The sequence below is a fragment of the Bos taurus genome, chromosome 7 (genome assembly GCF_002263795.3).
Source record: "Bos taurus isolate L1 Dominette 01449 registration number 42190680 breed Hereford chromosome 7, ARS-UCD2.0, whole genome shotgun sequence".
NCBI lineage: Eukaryota > Metazoa > Chordata > Mammalia > Artiodactyla > Bovidae > Bos > Bos taurus.
The window spans coordinates 34,865,344-34,883,582 of record NC_037334.1 but is presented as its reverse complement, the minus strand read 5'-3'; the positions used below and the strand labels follow the sequence as shown (position 1 = coordinate 34,883,582).

General features: G+C 38.1%; 1 protein-coding gene across 1 annotated transcript in view; it reads right to left on the bottom strand.

The window, feature by feature from the left end:
- The window catches only part of DTWD2 (DTW domain containing 2), a 73,150-nt gene that overhangs the window by 40,410 nt on the left and 14,501 nt on the right, over positions 1 to 18,239 (bottom strand). The window lies entirely within an intron of this gene.

The following is an 18,239-nucleotide window of genomic DNA, read 5'->3' as shown; positions in this document are numbered from 1 at the left end:
TTTCCTTACTTCTTAGTGCCTTACTTACTTCAGTAGCACTTATTACAAAATTCGGATGGAATTAAAAGGGTACATGTCCCATCTCAGTTCTCCAGTCTAGTTCATTCTCTTCCCTAATGGCAACCAGTGATTAGTTTCTTGTGTGTCCTTCCAAAGGTACTGAAGGAATATACATGGGTAGTTTATCATTACATCCTGTATTAAATATGTGTTTATAACATGAAATTAATCAAGTAGCCAGATACAATATGATGGAAACAAATGTTCACTATAGATCACTATTACAGGCAGATGTCACGTGGCATTGTAACAGTATACAAGTGAATGCTATATTTTAAAGAGAATTCCCAACAGCATACTTACTATTAGAAAACTGATTGCTACCCACCGTTTCCTCAATTTACTTATGTTGAGTTATAGCCTGAGGTAAAAAATACGTATATTAATAAAACACAGAGTGTGAGTAAATTGGTTCGATTGTATCTACCACCTCACTTTGCAAGAAACTGTTAAACCTTTGCTCCTGCTGAAGAAATTATCTAAATAATATTTTAGGCAGAGGCATAAACATATTGTACAATGTGACCCCACTTCCCCTTTTCACTACTGAACCAAGAGTGAATGATTAATGCAAGGAAATCAATACACTTGTTTTCCAATGACATCGGAAATGATTCAGTGTGACTACTCAGTCCTACCAAGGATTCCCTCTTAGGAATGTGAGCAAATTTTTAGGAACAGAGAGTCTCTCAGTGGTCACAAGAAGAGTAAACATAAGCAAACACAGGAGGAGTGACTTATGGGACTATATAGTGACAAACAAGGGATTCCCTGGTGGCTCAGATGGTAAAGAGTCTGCCTGCAATGCGGGAGACCAGAGTTCGATCCCTGGGTCAGAAAGATACCTTGGAGAAGAAAATGGAAACCCACTCCAGTATTCTTGCCTGGAAAATCCCATGGATGGAGGAGCCTGGCGGGCTATAGTCCATAGGGTTACAAAGAGTTGGACACAACTGAGCAACTTCATTTTCAGTCACTTTCAGTGACAAACAAATCAAGGGCTACAATTAGAAAGGATTTCCCATTCAATGGAAGGAGACAGCGGATGAGATATATTCAAGTTTTAAAAGTTTAAGTTTCTGGAGTCTATCCCATCAGGATGTTTGCATAAGCCTCTTAGCCTCATCCACAGGGGTCAGACAGAAGAAGCAAGAACTACAATCCCAGAGCCTCCAGAACAAAAGACACAATCACATAAAGCTAACCAAAATAAAAATTCATAGGATCATGACCCAGATAAAGGAACAAGACAAATTCCCAGAAAATCAACTAAATTATATGGAGACAGGAAATCTTCAAGAAAAAGAATTCAGAATAATGACAGTGAAGATGATCCAAGATGTTGGGGAAAAAATGGAGAAGATGCAAGTAATGTTTACCAAAGACAAAGAACTAAAGAACAAACAAACAGAGAGGCACAATACACTAGAAGGAATCAGTAACAGAATACCTGAGGCAGAAGAACGCATAAGTGATCTGGAAGAAGAATGGTGGAAATCACTGCCGCAAAACATGGAAAAAAGAAGGAAAAGAAGTGAAGACAGCATAAGAGACCTCTGGGACAAAATTAAACACACCAATATTCACATTATAGGGGTCCCAGAAGGAGAAGAGAGAGAGAAAGGACCTAAGAAAATATATAAAGAGATAAAAGTTTAAGTTTCTGATTTTTTTTTTTTTGCATGAAACTGCATATGACTGCAATGCATGACCAAATGTCAATAACATTATTTTATAAAATGTAATTTAAGATCAGATAAAAGGACTTATGCAGTGGTATGGTGGATAGGACTCTGCCTGCCAATGCAGGGGACATGGGTTCAATCTCTAATCTGTGAATATTCCATATGCTGTTCAGTTCAGTTCAGTCGCTCAGTCGTGTCCAACTCTTTGCAACCCCATGAATCGCAGCAGGCCTCCCTGTCCATCACCAACTCCTGGAGTTAACCCAGACTCAGTCCATCGAGTCAGTGATGCTATCCAGCCATCTCATCCTCTGTCGTCCCCTTCTCCTCCTGCCCCCAATCCCTCGCAGCATCAGAGTCTTTGCTAATGAGTCAACTCTTCGCATGAGGTGGCCAAAGTACTGGAGTTTCAGCTTTAGTATCGGTCCTTCCAAAGAAATCCCAGGGCTGATCTCCTTCAGAATGGACTGGTTGGATCTCCTTGCAGTCCAAGGGACTCTCAAGAGTCTTCTCCAACACCACAGTTCAAAAGCATCAATTCTTCAGCGCTCAGCCTTCTTCACAGTCCAACTCTCACATCCATACATGACCACAGGAAAAACCATAGCCTTGACTAGATGAACCTTTGTTGGCAAAGTGATGTCTCTGCTTTTTAATATGCTATCTAGGTTGGACATAACTTTCCTTCCAAGGAGTAAGCGTCTTTTAATTTCATGGCTGCAGTCACCATCTGCAGTGATTTTGGAGCCCAGAAAAATAAAGTCTGACACTGTTTCCACTGTTTCCCCATCTATTTCCCATGAAGTGATGGGACCGGATGCCATGATCTTAGTTTTCTGAATGTTGAGCTTTAAGCCAACTTTTTCACTCTCCACTTTCACTTGCATCAAGAGGCTTTTGAGTTCCTCTTCACTTTCTGCCATAAGGGTGGTGTCATCTGCATATCTGAGGTTATTGATATTTCTCCTGGTAATCTTGATTCCAGCTTTTGTTTCTTCCAGTGTTTCTCATGATGTACTTTGCATACAAGTTAAATAAGCAGGGTGACAATATACAGCCTTGATGGACTCCTTTTCCTATCTGGAATCAGTCTGTTGTTTCATGTCCAGTTCTAACTGCTGCTTCCTGACCTGCATACAGGTTTCTCAAGAGGCAGGTCAGGTGGTCTGGTATTCCCATCTCTTTCAGAATTTTCCACAGTTTGTTGTGATCCACACAGTCAAAGGCTTTGACATAGTTAATAAAGCAGAAATAGATGTTTTTCTGGAACTCTCTTGCTTTTTCCATGATCCAGCGGATGGATATTGGCAATTTGATCTCTGGTTCCTCTGCCTTTTCTAAAACCAGCTTCAACATCAGGAAGTTCATGGCTTACATATTGCTGAAGCCTGGCTTGGAGAATTTTGAGCATTACTTTACTAGCATGTGAGATGAGTGCAATTGTGTGGTAGTTTGAGCATTCTTTGGCATTGCCTTTCTTTGGGATCGGAATGAAAACTGACCTTTTCCAGTCCTGTAGCCACTGCTGAGGTTTTCAAATTTGCTGGCATATTGAGTGCAGCACCTTCACAGCATCATCTTTCAGGATTTGAAATAGCTCAATTGGAATTCCATCACCTCCACTAGCTTTGTTCATGGTGATGCTTTCTAAGGCCCACTTGACTTCACATTCCAGGATGTCTGGCTCTAGGTCAGTGATCACACCATCATGATTATCTGGGTCGTGAAGATCTTTTTTGTACAGTTCTTCTGTGTATTCTTGCCATCTCTTCTTAATATCTTCTGTTTCTGTTAGGTCTATACCATTTCTGTCTTTTATTGAGCCCATCTTTGCATGAAATGTTCCCTTGGTATCTCTAATTTTCTTGAAGAGATCTCTAGTCTTTCCCATTCTGTTGTTTTCCTCTATTTCTCTGCATTCATCGCTGAGGAAGGCTTTCTTATCTCTTCTTGCTATTCTTTGGAACTCTGCATTCAGATGCTTATATCTTTCCTTTTCTCCTTTGCTTTTCGCTTCTCTTCTTTTCACAGCTATTTGTAAGGCCTCCCCAGACAGCCATTTGCTTTTTTCCATTTCTTTTTGATGGGGATGGTCTTGATCCCTGTCTCCTGTACAATGTCATGAACCTCATTCCATAGTTCATCAGGCACTCTATCTATCAGATCTAGGCCCTTAAATCTATTTCTCACTTCCACTGTATAATCATAAGAGATTTGATTTAGGTCATACCTGAATGGTCTAGTGGTTTTCCCCACTTTCTTCAATTTAAGTCTGAATTTGGTAATAAGGAGTTCATGGTCTGAGCTACAGTCAGCTCCTGGTCTTATTTTTGTTGACTGGGAATGTTAATGGGAAGGATGCAATACAAAAAGAAGAAGGCAGCTTAAGAGAAAGATGCTGAAAAGACATTCAACAAAAACCTGCTAAAATCACTGTAATACTGGTGGTGTCTACACAACTTTGTTAATATAACAACAACAACAACAAAAAAAAACTCTAAATTATACACTTCAATATGATAAACTCCATGGTCTGTGAATAGTATCTAAATAAAGTTGTTATTTTAAAAAATATAAAAATGCAATGAAAAAAGAATGTTCAATGTAATTAGTAAGAAAGAGGCTGGGCCATGTGCTTAGTTGCTCAGTCATGTCCGATTCTTTGCAAACCCATGGACTACAGCCCACCATGCTCCTCTGTCTATGGGGATTCTCCAGGCAAGAATACTGGAATGGGTTGCCATACCCTCCTCCAGGATATCTTCCCAACCCAGGGATTGAACCCAGGTCTCCCACATTGCAGGCAGATTCTTTATCGTCTGAACCACCAGGGAAGCCCAAGCTAGAGGCATTTTACCACCATTTGACATCATGTTTTGTTAAGGTGGGTTTCCTTTTCTACAAAGTAAGCTACCTAAGGGCAAGGACTTGACTTGACCTACTTTTTTCACTTTTATACCCCAGCACCTAGCATAGTAAGCTTTCAATAAATACTGCTGCATACATAAGCGAATACCTTTGCGTTCCCTCTTACGTCGACCTTGGAATGCCCTTCTCCTCCTACACAATTTCTTATCCTATCCCTTCATTTTCTTACATATCAAATACTAATCTCTCCTTCACTTCCTCTCTAGTATTAAGACAATTAGTTTGCATTATAAATGAAATTCAGAGTCTCAGATCTTCCTTTGACATTTCTGTTGCTTTATTTTGGGCACAACGCGCAACTTGTGGGATCTTAGCTCCTCTGGGTGTTGACAGTGAAAGCACCAAGTTCTAGCCACTGGATAACCAAGAATTTCCTCAGATCTTCCTTTGTTATCTTTTGTGATCTTTCTTGTAAGCAATAGCATACAGGAGGCAAAAATATTTACTGAAGAAAATATTTACTAAATAACAGCAACAACAACAACAAAAAAAAAAACAGTTAAGCACTTTATATATAAACCCTGTAACTGTGATTTAAGCTAAACCTAATTGTTCTGGCTTATGTTTTAAGTTGCTCATAAAATATCATTACCCATTTATTTTAAAGCATGCCCCCTTTATTAACCTAATTCTAATTACCTCAAGCTAATAAAACTATAGTTCTTTAAAACATTTTGTATTTCAGTTGATTAAGTTTATATTTAGCAAGTTACTTTACAATAAGAATGTGTACTTATTTATTATTAACAGCCATTTTTCTCACACTTTCCTACTCTACAATTGTCTGCATGTACTACACTGGTGACTAGCTATCCAAATGTTAAACCATTTCTTACCAAACTAATGGTAAGTGCAGAGTAACTGCTCTCCTAATTTTAAAATCCTTCTCCAAAAGAATAAAATGTCTAGGAATAAACTTAACCAAGGAGGTGAAAGACCTGTATGTTGAAAGCTACAAGACATTAATTAATGAAATAGAATGAAGAACACACAAATAAGTGGAAAGATAGTCCATACTCATGGATTGGAACAATTAATATTTTTTAAACGTTCATACTACAGATCACTGCCTTGTCATGGCAAAGGGGCCTGCGTAATTCAATGAAGCTATGAGCCATACACCGAAGAATTGATGCTTTTGAACTGTGGTGTTGGAGAAAACTCTTGAGAGTCCCTTGGACAGCAAGGAGATCAAACCAGTCAACCCTAAAGAAAATCAACCCTGAATATTCATTGCAAGGACTGATGCTGAAACTGAAGCTCCCATACTTTAGCCACCTTATGAGAAGAGTCGATTCATTAGAAAAGACTCCGATGCTGGAAAGGATTGAAGGCAGGAGAGGGACAACAGAGGATAAGATGGTTGGATGGCATCACTGATTCAATGGACATGAGCTTTAGTAAGCTCCAGGAGATGGTAAAGGACAGGGAACCCTGGTGTGCTGCAGTCCATGGGGCTGTAAAGAGTTGGACACAACAGAGCAACTGAACAATAATGTAGGGTCACCCAAGACAGACAGGTTATAGTAGAGAGTTCTGACAAAACCTGATCCACTGGAGGAAGGAACGGCAAACCACCCCAGTATACTTGCCATGAGAATCTTATGAACTGTATAAAAAAACAAAAAGATATGACACTGAAAGGTGAGTCCCCCAGGTTGGAAGGTGTCCAACATGCTACTGGGGAAGAACAGAGGACAACAACTAATAGCCCCAGAAAGAATGAAGCGGCTGGGCCAAAGAGAAAGTGGGGCTCAGCTGTGGATGTGTCTGGTGATGAAAGCAAAATCTGATGCTGCAAAGAACAGTACTGCATACGGACCTGGAATGTTAGGTCCAAGAATCAAGGTAAATTGGACTTGGTCAAGCAGGAGATGGTAAGAACAAACATTGACATGTTAGGAATCAGTGAACTAAAATGGATGGGAATGGGGGAATTTAATTTAGATGACCATTATATCTACCACTGTGGGCAAGAATCCCATACAAGAAATGGAGCAGCCCTCATAATCAACAAAAGAGTCTGAAATGCAGTACTTGGATACAATCTCAAAAATGACAGAATGATCTCGGTTCACTTCCAAGGCAAGCAATTCAACATTACAATAATTCAAGTCTATGCCCCTACCACCGATTCCAAAGAAGCTGAAGTTGATCAATTCTATGAAGACCTATAAGACCTCCTAGAACTAACACCAAAAAAAGATGTTTTACTCATCACTGGGGATTGGAATGCAAAAGTGGAAAGTCAAGAGATACCTGGAGTAACAGGCAAGTTTGGTCTTGGAGTATAAAATAAAGCAGGCTAAAGGCTAACTGAATTCTGTTAAGAGAGTGGACTAGTCATAGCAAACACCCTTTCTTCAACAACACAAGAGACAACTTTACACATGGACATCACCAAATGGTCAATACCGAAATCAAATTGATTCCATTCTTTGTAACCAAAGATGGAGAAGCTGTATACAGTCAGCAAAAACAAGATTTGGAGCTGACTGTGACTCAGATCATCAGCTTCTCATAGCAAAATTCAAACTTAAAACTAAAGAAATTTGGGAAAACCACTAGGCCAGCAAGGTACAACTTAAATCAAATCCCTTATGAATATGCAGTGGAGGTGACAAATAGATTCAAGAGATTAGATACAGTAAACAGCATGCCTGAAGAACTATGGACAGAGGTCCATAATATTATACAAGAGGCAGCAAACAAATTATCCCAAAGAAAAAGAAAAGCAAGTAGGCAAAGTGGCTATCTGTCTGAGGAGTCTTTACAAATAGCTGAAGAATGAAGAGAAGTGAAAAGCAAGGGAGAAAGGGAAAGGTACACCCAACCAAACGCAGAGTTCCAAAGAATAGCAAGGAGAGACAAGAAGGTCTTCTTGAATGAACAATGCATAAAAAACAGAGGAAAACAACAGAAGGGGAAATATTAGAGCCTGCTTTAGAAAAATATGAAATATAAAGGGAACATTTCACCCAAAGAGGGCACAATAAAGGACAGAAACAGCACAGACCTAGTAGAAGGACAAGAGATCAAGAAGAGATGGAAAGAATACATGGAAGAACTGTACGAAAAAAGACCTTAATGAACTGGATAAGAATGATGGTATGGTCAGCCACCCAGACCCAGACATTCTGGAGTGTGAGGTCAATTGAGCCTTAGGAAGCACTGCTGTCAATAAAGCTAGTAGATGTGGTGGAATTCCAGTAGAGCTATTCAAAACTCTAAACGATGATGCTATCAAAGTGTTGCACTCAAAATGTCAGCAAATCTGGAAGGCCCAGCAGCAGCCACAGGACTGGAAGAGGTCAATCCTCATCCCAATTCCCAAAAAGAGCAGCACTAAAGAATGTTCAAAACATCAGACAACTACACTCATCTCCCATCCTAGTAAAGTCATGCTTAAAATCTTGCATGCTAGGCTTCAGCATTATGCAAACCAAGAACTTCCAGACATCCAAGCTGGATTTAGAAAATGCAGAGGAACGAGAGGTCAATTGTCAACATTCACTGGATCACAGAGAAAGCAAGGAAATTCCAGAAAAACATCTACTTCTGTTTCATCAACTACGCTAAAGTCTTTGACTGTGTGGATCATAACAAATTGTGGAAAGCTCTTAAAGAGATAGACCACATTACCTGTCTCCTGAGAAACCTGTATGTGGGTCAAGAAGCAACAGTTAGAACACTGTATGGAACAACTGGATTGAGAAAGGCATACAACAGGGCTGTCTGTTGTCATTATGTTTATTTAGCCTATACACTCAGCACATCATGAGAAATGCCAGGCTGGGTGAGTTTCAAGCTGGAATCGAGATAGATGGGAGAAACATCAACAACCTCAGATATACAGATACCATTCTAATGGCAGAAAGAGAAGAGGAACTAAAGAACCTCTTGATGAGGGTGAAGGAGAAGAGTGAAAAAGCCAGCTTAAAACTAAATATTGAAAAAACAAAGATGGCATCTCGCTCCATTACTTCATGGCAATCAAAAGAGGAAAAGGTGGAAGTAGTGACAGATTTCCTCTTCTTGAATCTGAAAAATCACTATAGATGGTGACTGCAACCATGAAATCAGAAGACAACTGCTTCTCAGCAGGAAAGCTATGACAAACCTAGACAGTGTTGAAAAGCAGAGACATGACTCTGCCAACAAAGGTCCATATACAAGGTTACCATCTTCCCAGTGGTCACATACAGTTGTGAGAGCTGGCCCATAAAGAAGGTAGTGTGCCAAAGAATTGATGCCTTTGAACTGTGGTGCTAGAGAAGACTCCTGAGAGTCCCTTGCACAGCAAGGAGATCAGATCAGTCAATCTTAATGGAAATCAACCCTGAATATTCACTGGAAGGATTGATGCTGAAGCTCCAGTATTTTGGTCACCTGATGCAAACAGCCAACTCATTGGAAAAGTCTCTGATGCTGGGAAAGATTGAGGGCATAAGGAGAAGAGGGTATCAGAGGATGAGATGGCTGGATGGCATTACCAATGCAATGGACATGAACTTGGGCAAACTCCAGGAGATGATGAGGGATAGGGAGGTCTGACTTGCTACAGTCCATGGGGTCACAAACAGCCAGACATGAGTGGGCAACTGAATATCAACAACTACAGATTCAATGTAACCCTATCAAACTTCCAATGACATTTTTTACAAGAATAGGACAAAAATTCCTAAAATTTGTGGAACCATTAAACCAAATAGCCAAAGAATCTTGAGAATGATGAATAAAGCTTGAAGCATCATGATCCCTGATTTCAAACTATACTAACAAAGCTGCTGCTGCTGCTAAGTCGTTTCAGTCGTGTCCAACTCTGTGTAACCCCATAGACGGCAGCCCACAGGGCTCCCCCGTCCCTGGGATTCTCCAGGCATTTAAACAGTATTGTACTGGCATAAAACTACACGTAGATCAACAAAACAGAACACAGAGCCTAGAAATAAACCCATGCATATATGGTGAATTAATTAACAACAAAAATGCCAAGAATATACACTGGGGAAATGACAGTCTGTTCTAAATGGTGTTAGGAAAGTTGGACATTAAAATAAATAAAACTGAACCATACACAGAAATCAACTCAAAATGAACTAAAGATCTGAATGTAAGGCTGGAAACCATAAAACCGCTGGAAGAAAAATATAAGACAGTAAGCTCTTTGACTTACATCTTGGTAATGATTTTTTTAACCTGACACCAAAAGCAAAAACAAAAATAAACAAGTGGGACTACATTAAATAAAAAGTTTCTGCCCAGCAACAGAAACTATCAAGAAAATGAAATGACAACCAACACACTAAAAGAAAATATTTGCAAATCATATATCTCATATGGGGCTAATATGCAAAATATATAAAGTACTCATTTAACTCAAGAACAGAAACAAACAATCCAATTGAAAAATGGATATAAGACCTGAATAGACAATTTTCTAAAGAAGACATACAGACGGCCAACAGGTACATGAAAAAATGTTTTACATCATTAGTCATCAGTGAAATGCAAGCCAAAACCACAATGAGATATCACCTCACACCTGTTAGAATGGCTACTGTCAAAAAGAATAGAAATAAATGCTGGAGAAGGTGTGGAGAAATAAAAAGCCAAGCATACTTCTAGAATTTATGTAGATCTCAAGAAAAATTAATACCTGATAAATATACTGGTAGATTGGGTATAGGTTTGGAAAACAGCTATTAAGATATCTCACTGACAATATCATTGTCTTGCTACCTGATCTTGTCTATGTCAGAGGTTTTCAATTTCCTTTTTCATAGCACTGGCAATGAAACACCAAAAAATTTCTGGGAAATAACCACTGAATCACAGGCAAATGTAATAAAATGTAGTCATTTATGACTATTTTAAACTAATTAATAACAGAATGACTGAAGTAACAGCTGAGATTTTTAACTCTTCTACATTTACAATGCACTGCAAATGTATTATAAATACTGTTTTATGTCACCGGGTGTTATCTATACAACCCAATAAGTGTTTATCAACTCTTAATACATAAATGGGGTTTTCAAATAATTTCCTTAAAGAAATTTTATGGAACATGCTTTTTCTTCTTTTCTCATTAAGGTTGTATGAATAAACACATACACTTCCTGTCAGATGGACTGACTAGCTTCTGAAGTGAATGATGTAACACAAGGGTAAGCTGTCACTCACTCTCGTATGCTGTCTTTAACGGCCTTATGGATGTGAGAGTTGGACTGTGAAGAAGGCTGAGCACCGAAGAATTGATGCTTTTGAACTGTGGTGTTGGAGAAGACTCTTGAGAGTCCCTTGGACTGCAAGGAGATCCAACCAGTCCATTCTGAAGATCAGCCCTGGGATTTCTTTGGAAGGAATGATGCTAAAGCTGAAACTCCAGTACTTTGGCCACCTGATGCCAAGAGTTGACTCATTGGAAAAGACTCTGATGCTGGGAGGGATTGGGGGCAGGAGGAGAAGGGGACGACAGAGGATGAGATGGCTGGATGACATCACCGACTCGATGGACGTGAGTTTCAGTGAACTCCGGGAGTTGGTGATGGACAGGGAGGCCTGGCGTGCTGCAATTCATGGGGTGGCAAAGAGTCGGACATGACTGAGCGACTGATCTGATCTGAGGCATATGACTACAGATGCTAAAACCTACAAAAATGACTTTCAAAAGCTTAAATATTAATTAATATTTAAAAGTTTAATTAAATCTCTAACAATACTTACCAAAAGCTATTTTTCTCATAGTACTAATTTTAATCAAGAAAATCTCACAGAAGCAAAGTTTAAAGATTAGTGAACAGATTTACAAAAATCATTAATTTAAAAAGAATTTCTTTTACCCACTAAAGTAAAGCAAATCTAAAACCCAGAAAGATATCACACCTCAAATTTCCCAATACTCAACAAAAATTTTATAGTTTCACAGAGTGGAAAAGCAAAGAACAAAGAGTTTTATCACTCTTCAATAGATCAGTTGAACAGATACACTGCATCACACATTAAAAATAGCAACAACTTTCCAATTTTAAAACAGACTGTGAAAAAATGAAATGCCACAGTGCCCTCTATTGTCATTTTAAAGAAACAAATAAGTTGTAAAATAAACTCTAGGTTTTACATTTCTGAAACTATACTTAATATAACCAGCAAAAGAAGGAACAACTTTTCATTATTAATATCACAATAAAATTTCATCTTATAAAGAGAAGCAATCTCAACCATGCCTAACAGCTTCAAGTATAGTAAACCATGATATTTTCATAACTCCCCAAAACCATTTCTATCACTACATTATTTTATTTTATAAATGCCTTCTGAAGTAGAGGAACAACAGGCTCAGAAAAATAAATCACTGTTTCAGGAGAGGAAGTAACTCTAAAGAGAATAAATATCTTTCGATGAGACATATTGACCTAAGCATGCCTAGAGCAGTGATTTCCAAAGTGAGTTAAGTAAATTATCCCAAGCAGGTGCAAAAAGGTAATATTATCACTTCTATTTATAATTAAGCATTACTAATATTCAGTGGAGAAGGCAATGGCACCCCACTCCAGTACTCTTGCCTGGAAAATCCCATAGACGGAGGAGCCTCGTGGGCCACCGTCTATGGGGTCGCACAGAGTCGGACACGACTGAAGTGACTCAGCAGCAGCAGCAATATTCAGTATATAGTATAACAAGCCCTCTGTGGGATGGTATATCACATGGTAATGTGTCAGGATATGCAGTATCCTAATAGAAAAGGAGTTTCATAACATGAAGTGCTAAAAACAGCATCCACAAGGAAACTACATATATTACAAAGAGTCTACACTGAAGAAATTCTAACTACATAATCACAAAAAAATAAGTATACGGCAGAGGTGTTTCTTCCTTACTGTTACTTCAAACTCATTAGAGTTAATAAATCTCAGATATAACAATAACTTTAGAAAGTAGAAATTATAAAGACACTTGAACTGTGAAATCACATCTTACTATCAGTAACTTATTATCATGAACCTTACTATAAGTATATATTATGTTCCAAAAATACTAAATAGTAAGAGTAGGGCTCTATCACAATCAGCAAGCAAGCAAGCAAGCAATCGCTCAGTCGTGTCTGACTCTTTGCGATCCCATGGACTGTAGTCTACTAGGCTTCTCTGTCCATGGGATTTTCCAGGCAAGAGTACTGGAGTGGGTTGCCATTTCCTTCTCCAGGGGATCTTCCTGACCCAAGGATTGAACCCAGGTCTCCTGCATCGCAGGCAGACACTTTACCCTCTAAGCCACCAGGGAAGCAGGACATTTTTAAACAGTTTATTTCATCATAATTTCTTCCTTTTATCTATGTTTTTCTATGTTTTATGATGCAAGTCATACATTAGTATATGATCAACATGTATTATCAGAGATAAATATGTATACCTTTCAGAATTACATCTTAAGTGTTTTAATCAACTGTGGTATGCATTCTAAATAATTTAGGGATCACTGGCCTAGAGATAAGTTTGTTCCTACTACAGGATCTATAAGAAAAATGTTAGTGTTATTATAATTAAAGAAGCCTTCAAATGAGCCAGATGCTTGGAAAACAAAAGCCTGTGTCCAGAGATATAATTATATATAACAACTATATAAAGCCTCTACTGGAGCTTATGAGAAAATGACAGATTAACACTGAGAATCTTATCATAAAGTAAACATCTATAGTCAGTTATCTTATTATTTACTCTGTCTTCTTATATAGAAATAAAGCAAATAAAAAAGTCTTAATAAGTTAAGTAAATCACTCTTTGCAAATTCTTACTTTATACTTCCATCATTTTTCTTAAATATTAATTATACAGATATGTTTTCTCATACTCAATTCACTATGAATTCTAGAGGAAACAATTTCTTACTCATTTTTCTATGTCCCTTTACTGGATACTATCCTAATAATAACTGAATGAACAAAGACTACCCCCATGATTAATCAAAGCAAGCCTCCAGGTCCATGAGTAGCATAATTGTATGTTCCTTAGCCACTGGCCAATGAAAAGGAACAGCATGAATGACCATCCTGACAAGCAAGGAGTCAAAGCTGATCTGTGAAGCTACTCAGGGGTCAACTATACATGAAATAAAAAATTTTAAGAAAAAAGAAAAGATGAATGAAACTAAGACTAGTGAAACTAAGACTGGTTCTTAGAAAAGATAAACAAAACTGGGGCTTCCCTGGTGGCTCAGTAAAGAATCCACCTGTCAATGCAGGAGACACAGATTCAATCCCTGATCCAGGAAGACACCACACACCATGAAGTAACAAGACCGTGTGCCCCAACTATTGAGCCCGTGCTCTAGAGACCAGAAACCACAACTACTGAGTCCACAGGGCCTAGAGCCTGTGCTCCTCAACAAGACAGGCCACCGCAATGGAAAGCCCACACACAACTGGAGAGCAGCCCCTGCACAACTGGAGAGCAGCCCCTGCTTCAACAACTAGAGTAAAGCCCTCACAGCAATGAAGAGCCAGCACAGCCAAAAATAAATACATAAAATTATTTTTCAAAAAAGGAATGATGAACAAAAGTGATAAACCTTCAGCCAGACTCATCAGAAAATAATAATAAGCAGATCCAAATAAATAAAATCAGGGACTTCCCTGGTGGCCTAGTGGCTAGGATTCCAGGCTTTCAATGCAGTGGCCTGGGTCCAATCCCTGACCAGGGAAGATTCCACAAACTGCACGGTATAGCCAAAAAGAAAGAAAAGAAAATCAGAAATGAAAGAGAAGTAACAACCAACACTACAGAAATACAAAGGCTCATAAGAGATAACTATGAACACCAATATAATACTATACACACCAGTACCATGGTCAACCTAGAAGAAATGGAAAGATTTCTAGAAATGCACAATCTCCCAACACTGAATCAGGAAGAAATAAAAGATATCAACAGGCTAATTAATTAATAACATCAAAATACAATCAGTAATAAAAAATCCCCACAAACAAAAGTCAAGGACCAAACAGCTTGACAGGCAAATTCTACCAAATAGTTAGACTTAACACCAATGCTTCTCAAATTATTTCAAAGATCTGAAGAAAAAGGAATGCTTCCAAACTTACTATATGAGGCCAGATTTACCCTGATACCAAAACCAGACAAAGACACAATCAGTAAAAAAATTACAGACTGATATTACTAATGAACATAGATGCAAAAATCCTCAACAAAATATTAACCAACAAAATTCTGCTTTACATTTAAAGAAACCTACATCATGATCAACTAGAACTTAGCTCAGGAACAAAAGATGGTTCAAACTCACAAATCAATCAGTGTGACAGACCACATTAACAAACTTAAGAATAAAAATCATATGATCATCTCAGATCCAGAAAAAGCTTTTGACAAAATTCATCATCAATTTATGATAAAAACTCTCAAGAAAGCAGATACACAGGGAATGTATCTCAAACTAATAAAGGTCATATACAAAACACCTACAGTCAACATCATATTCAACAGTAAAAAATATTTTGTCCAATATCAGTAACAAGACAAGGATGCCCATTCCCACCACTTTTATTCAGGAGCGTATTGAAGGTCCTAGCCACAGCAACTGAACAATAAGAAGAAATAAAAGGCATACAAATCAGAAAGGAAAAAGTTAAACTGTCCCTGTTTACAGATGACCTGACACTATACATGAAATCCTAAAGACACCACCATAAAACCTATCAGAATAAATGAATTCATTATGCTGCAGGATATAAAATTAATACAAAGAAATCTGTTGCATTTCTATACACTATCAATGAACCATTAGAAACCATTAGAAAAAATTCAGAAAAAAAAAATTCAATCACAATTGCATCAAAAAGAATAAAATGCCAAGGAATAAATCTAACCAAGGAAGTGAAAGATCCATACACTGAAAACTAGAGGCCACTGATGAAAGAAACTGAAGACGACACAAATAGAAAAATATACTACAGATTGGAAGAATCAGTACTGTTAAAATGACCATACTACCCAAGGTAATTTACAGATTTAATGCAATCCCTATCAAAATACTATCATATTTTTCACAGAACTAGAACAAATAATCCTAAAATTTGTAAAGCAGCACAAAAGACTCTGAAAATCAAACAATCTTGAGGAAAAAAAAAAAAATCCTGGTGGTATCGTGCTCCCTGATTTCAAAGTACACTACAAAGCTAGAGTCATCAAAATTGTATGGTACCAGGACAAAAACAGACACACATCAATGGAACAGAATAGAGAGCCCAGAAATAAAGCAACATTTATATGTTAGTCTATGACAAGAAGGCAATAATATACAGTTGGGCAAAGACAGCCTCTTCAGTAATGGTACTGAGAAACCTGGATACATGCAAAAGAATCAAACTGAACTACTTTCTCACACTATATACAGAAACGAATTCAAATTCAAACCCTTAAATTTACATTTAAAGGCTTAAATGTAAAACCTGAAGAAAAACCCTACACGAAAACATAGCTTGTATGCTTTGACGTTGATCTTAGCACTATGTATTTTTTTGGATACGTCTCCTCAGGCAAGAGAAACAAAAACAAAACCAAAGCAGGGGAACTATCAACAAAAAAGGTATACAGGAACTCTCTGTACTATTGTTACAAACTTTAAGTCTAAAATTATTTTTAACTTAAAATTAAATCAATCAGTAGCCAAATTCCAACTCTTATACTCCAAAAGAAAATAATAATGAGTCACCATTGCCACTGTAAAATCTTTACATCTTACACTACATTAGATTCTCCTTCCAAAGAATTCATTATTTATCAAGGAGAGTCATAAAAATGGATAAAGGGGGTCAAAAGGTACAAACTTTCAGTGATAAAATAAACTGCATATTTGAAAGTTGCTAAGAGAGTAGACCACCTGATGTGAAGAACTGACTCTTTGGAAGAGATCCTGATACTGGGAAAGATTGAAGGTGGGAAGAGAAGGAGACGACAGAGGATGAGATGGTTGGATGGCATCACCGATGAAATGGACATGAGTTTGGGTAAACTCCAGGAGTTGGTGATGGACAGGGAGGCCAGGCATGCTGCAGTCCATGGATCGCAGAGTAGGACATGACTGAGCGACTGAACTGAACTGAACTGAAGAGAGTAGAGTCAAAAGCTCTCATCACAAGAGAAAAAATTCTTCTGTAACTATATTAAGGTTACAGATGTTAACTAGACCTATTGGGGTATCATTTTGCATTGTATATAAATATCAAATCATTATGCTGCCGTACACCTGAAATTAATATAAGGTTATATGTCAACTATACCTCAATAAATATATTAAAAAAGAATCTATGTTTTGCTAAAGCAATGGTAACTGTTGCATTTTTTTTTTAGTGATTTCTTCCCTTTGAGGGTTTGCATTAAAGATTCAATTTCAAGTGTATTAAGCATAATATATATGCTTTGTTTGTTAACTACTCAGGTACCTTCAATATTGTGGAAAGTAAAACCTTGGTGCATTGCTGACAGAAATGTAAAATAGTTGAAACTGCTATGGAAAACAGTTTGGCAATTCCTCAAAAAGTTAAACACAAAAAACTACCATAAGAGCCAGCAATTCCATTCCTAGGTATACATCCAAAAGAATGAAAAGCAGAAACTAGATTTGATAGGCAATGACACCCCACTCCAGTACTCTTGCCTGGAAAATCCCATGGATGGAGGAGCCTGGTGGGCTGCAGTCCATGGGGTCGCTAAGAGTCGTGTCCGACTGAGCGACTTCACTTTCACTTCTCACTTTCATGCATTGGAGAAGGAAATGGCAACCCACTCCAGTGTTCTTGCCTTGAGAATCCCAGGATCGGGGGAGCCTGGTGGGCTGCCGTCTATGCGGTCAACACAGAGTCGGACACGACTGAAGTGACTTAGCATAGCATAGCATAGCATACCAATGTTCACAGTAACACTATTCACAGTAGCCAAAAAGAAACACAAGTATCCATCAACAAAAGAATGGATAACAGATAAGTTAAAATGGCATACACATACAGTTCAGGGTTTCCCAAGTGGCACTAGTGGTAAAGAACCCGCCTGCCAATACAGGAGACGTGAGAATCAGGTTCGAAGCCTTGGTCGGGAAGATGCCCTGGAGGAGGTCATGGCAACCCACTCCAGTATTCTTGCCAGGAAAATCCCATGGACAGAGGAGCCTAGTGGGCTACAGTCCATAGGGTCGCAAAGAGTTGGACACAACCAAAGCAACTCTGCATGCATGCATGCAAACATACAATTCAGTCATAAAATGAAATTTTGATGGAACCTGAAAGCACTATTCTTAGTGAAATGTCAGAAAACAAATATTGTATGATTATACGAAGGATCTAGTGTAGATAATTCTCAGAAACAGTATTAATAGAATAGAGGTTAGTAAGGCCTGGGGGAGAAGGGGATGAGAAAATATTATTTAACAGGTACAGATTTTATACTGGGGATGATAAAAAGTTTTGGGTAGAGATAAGCAGTGATGGTTATATAACCTTATGAATGTATTTAATGCCACTGAATCATACACATAAAAGGTTAAAATGAT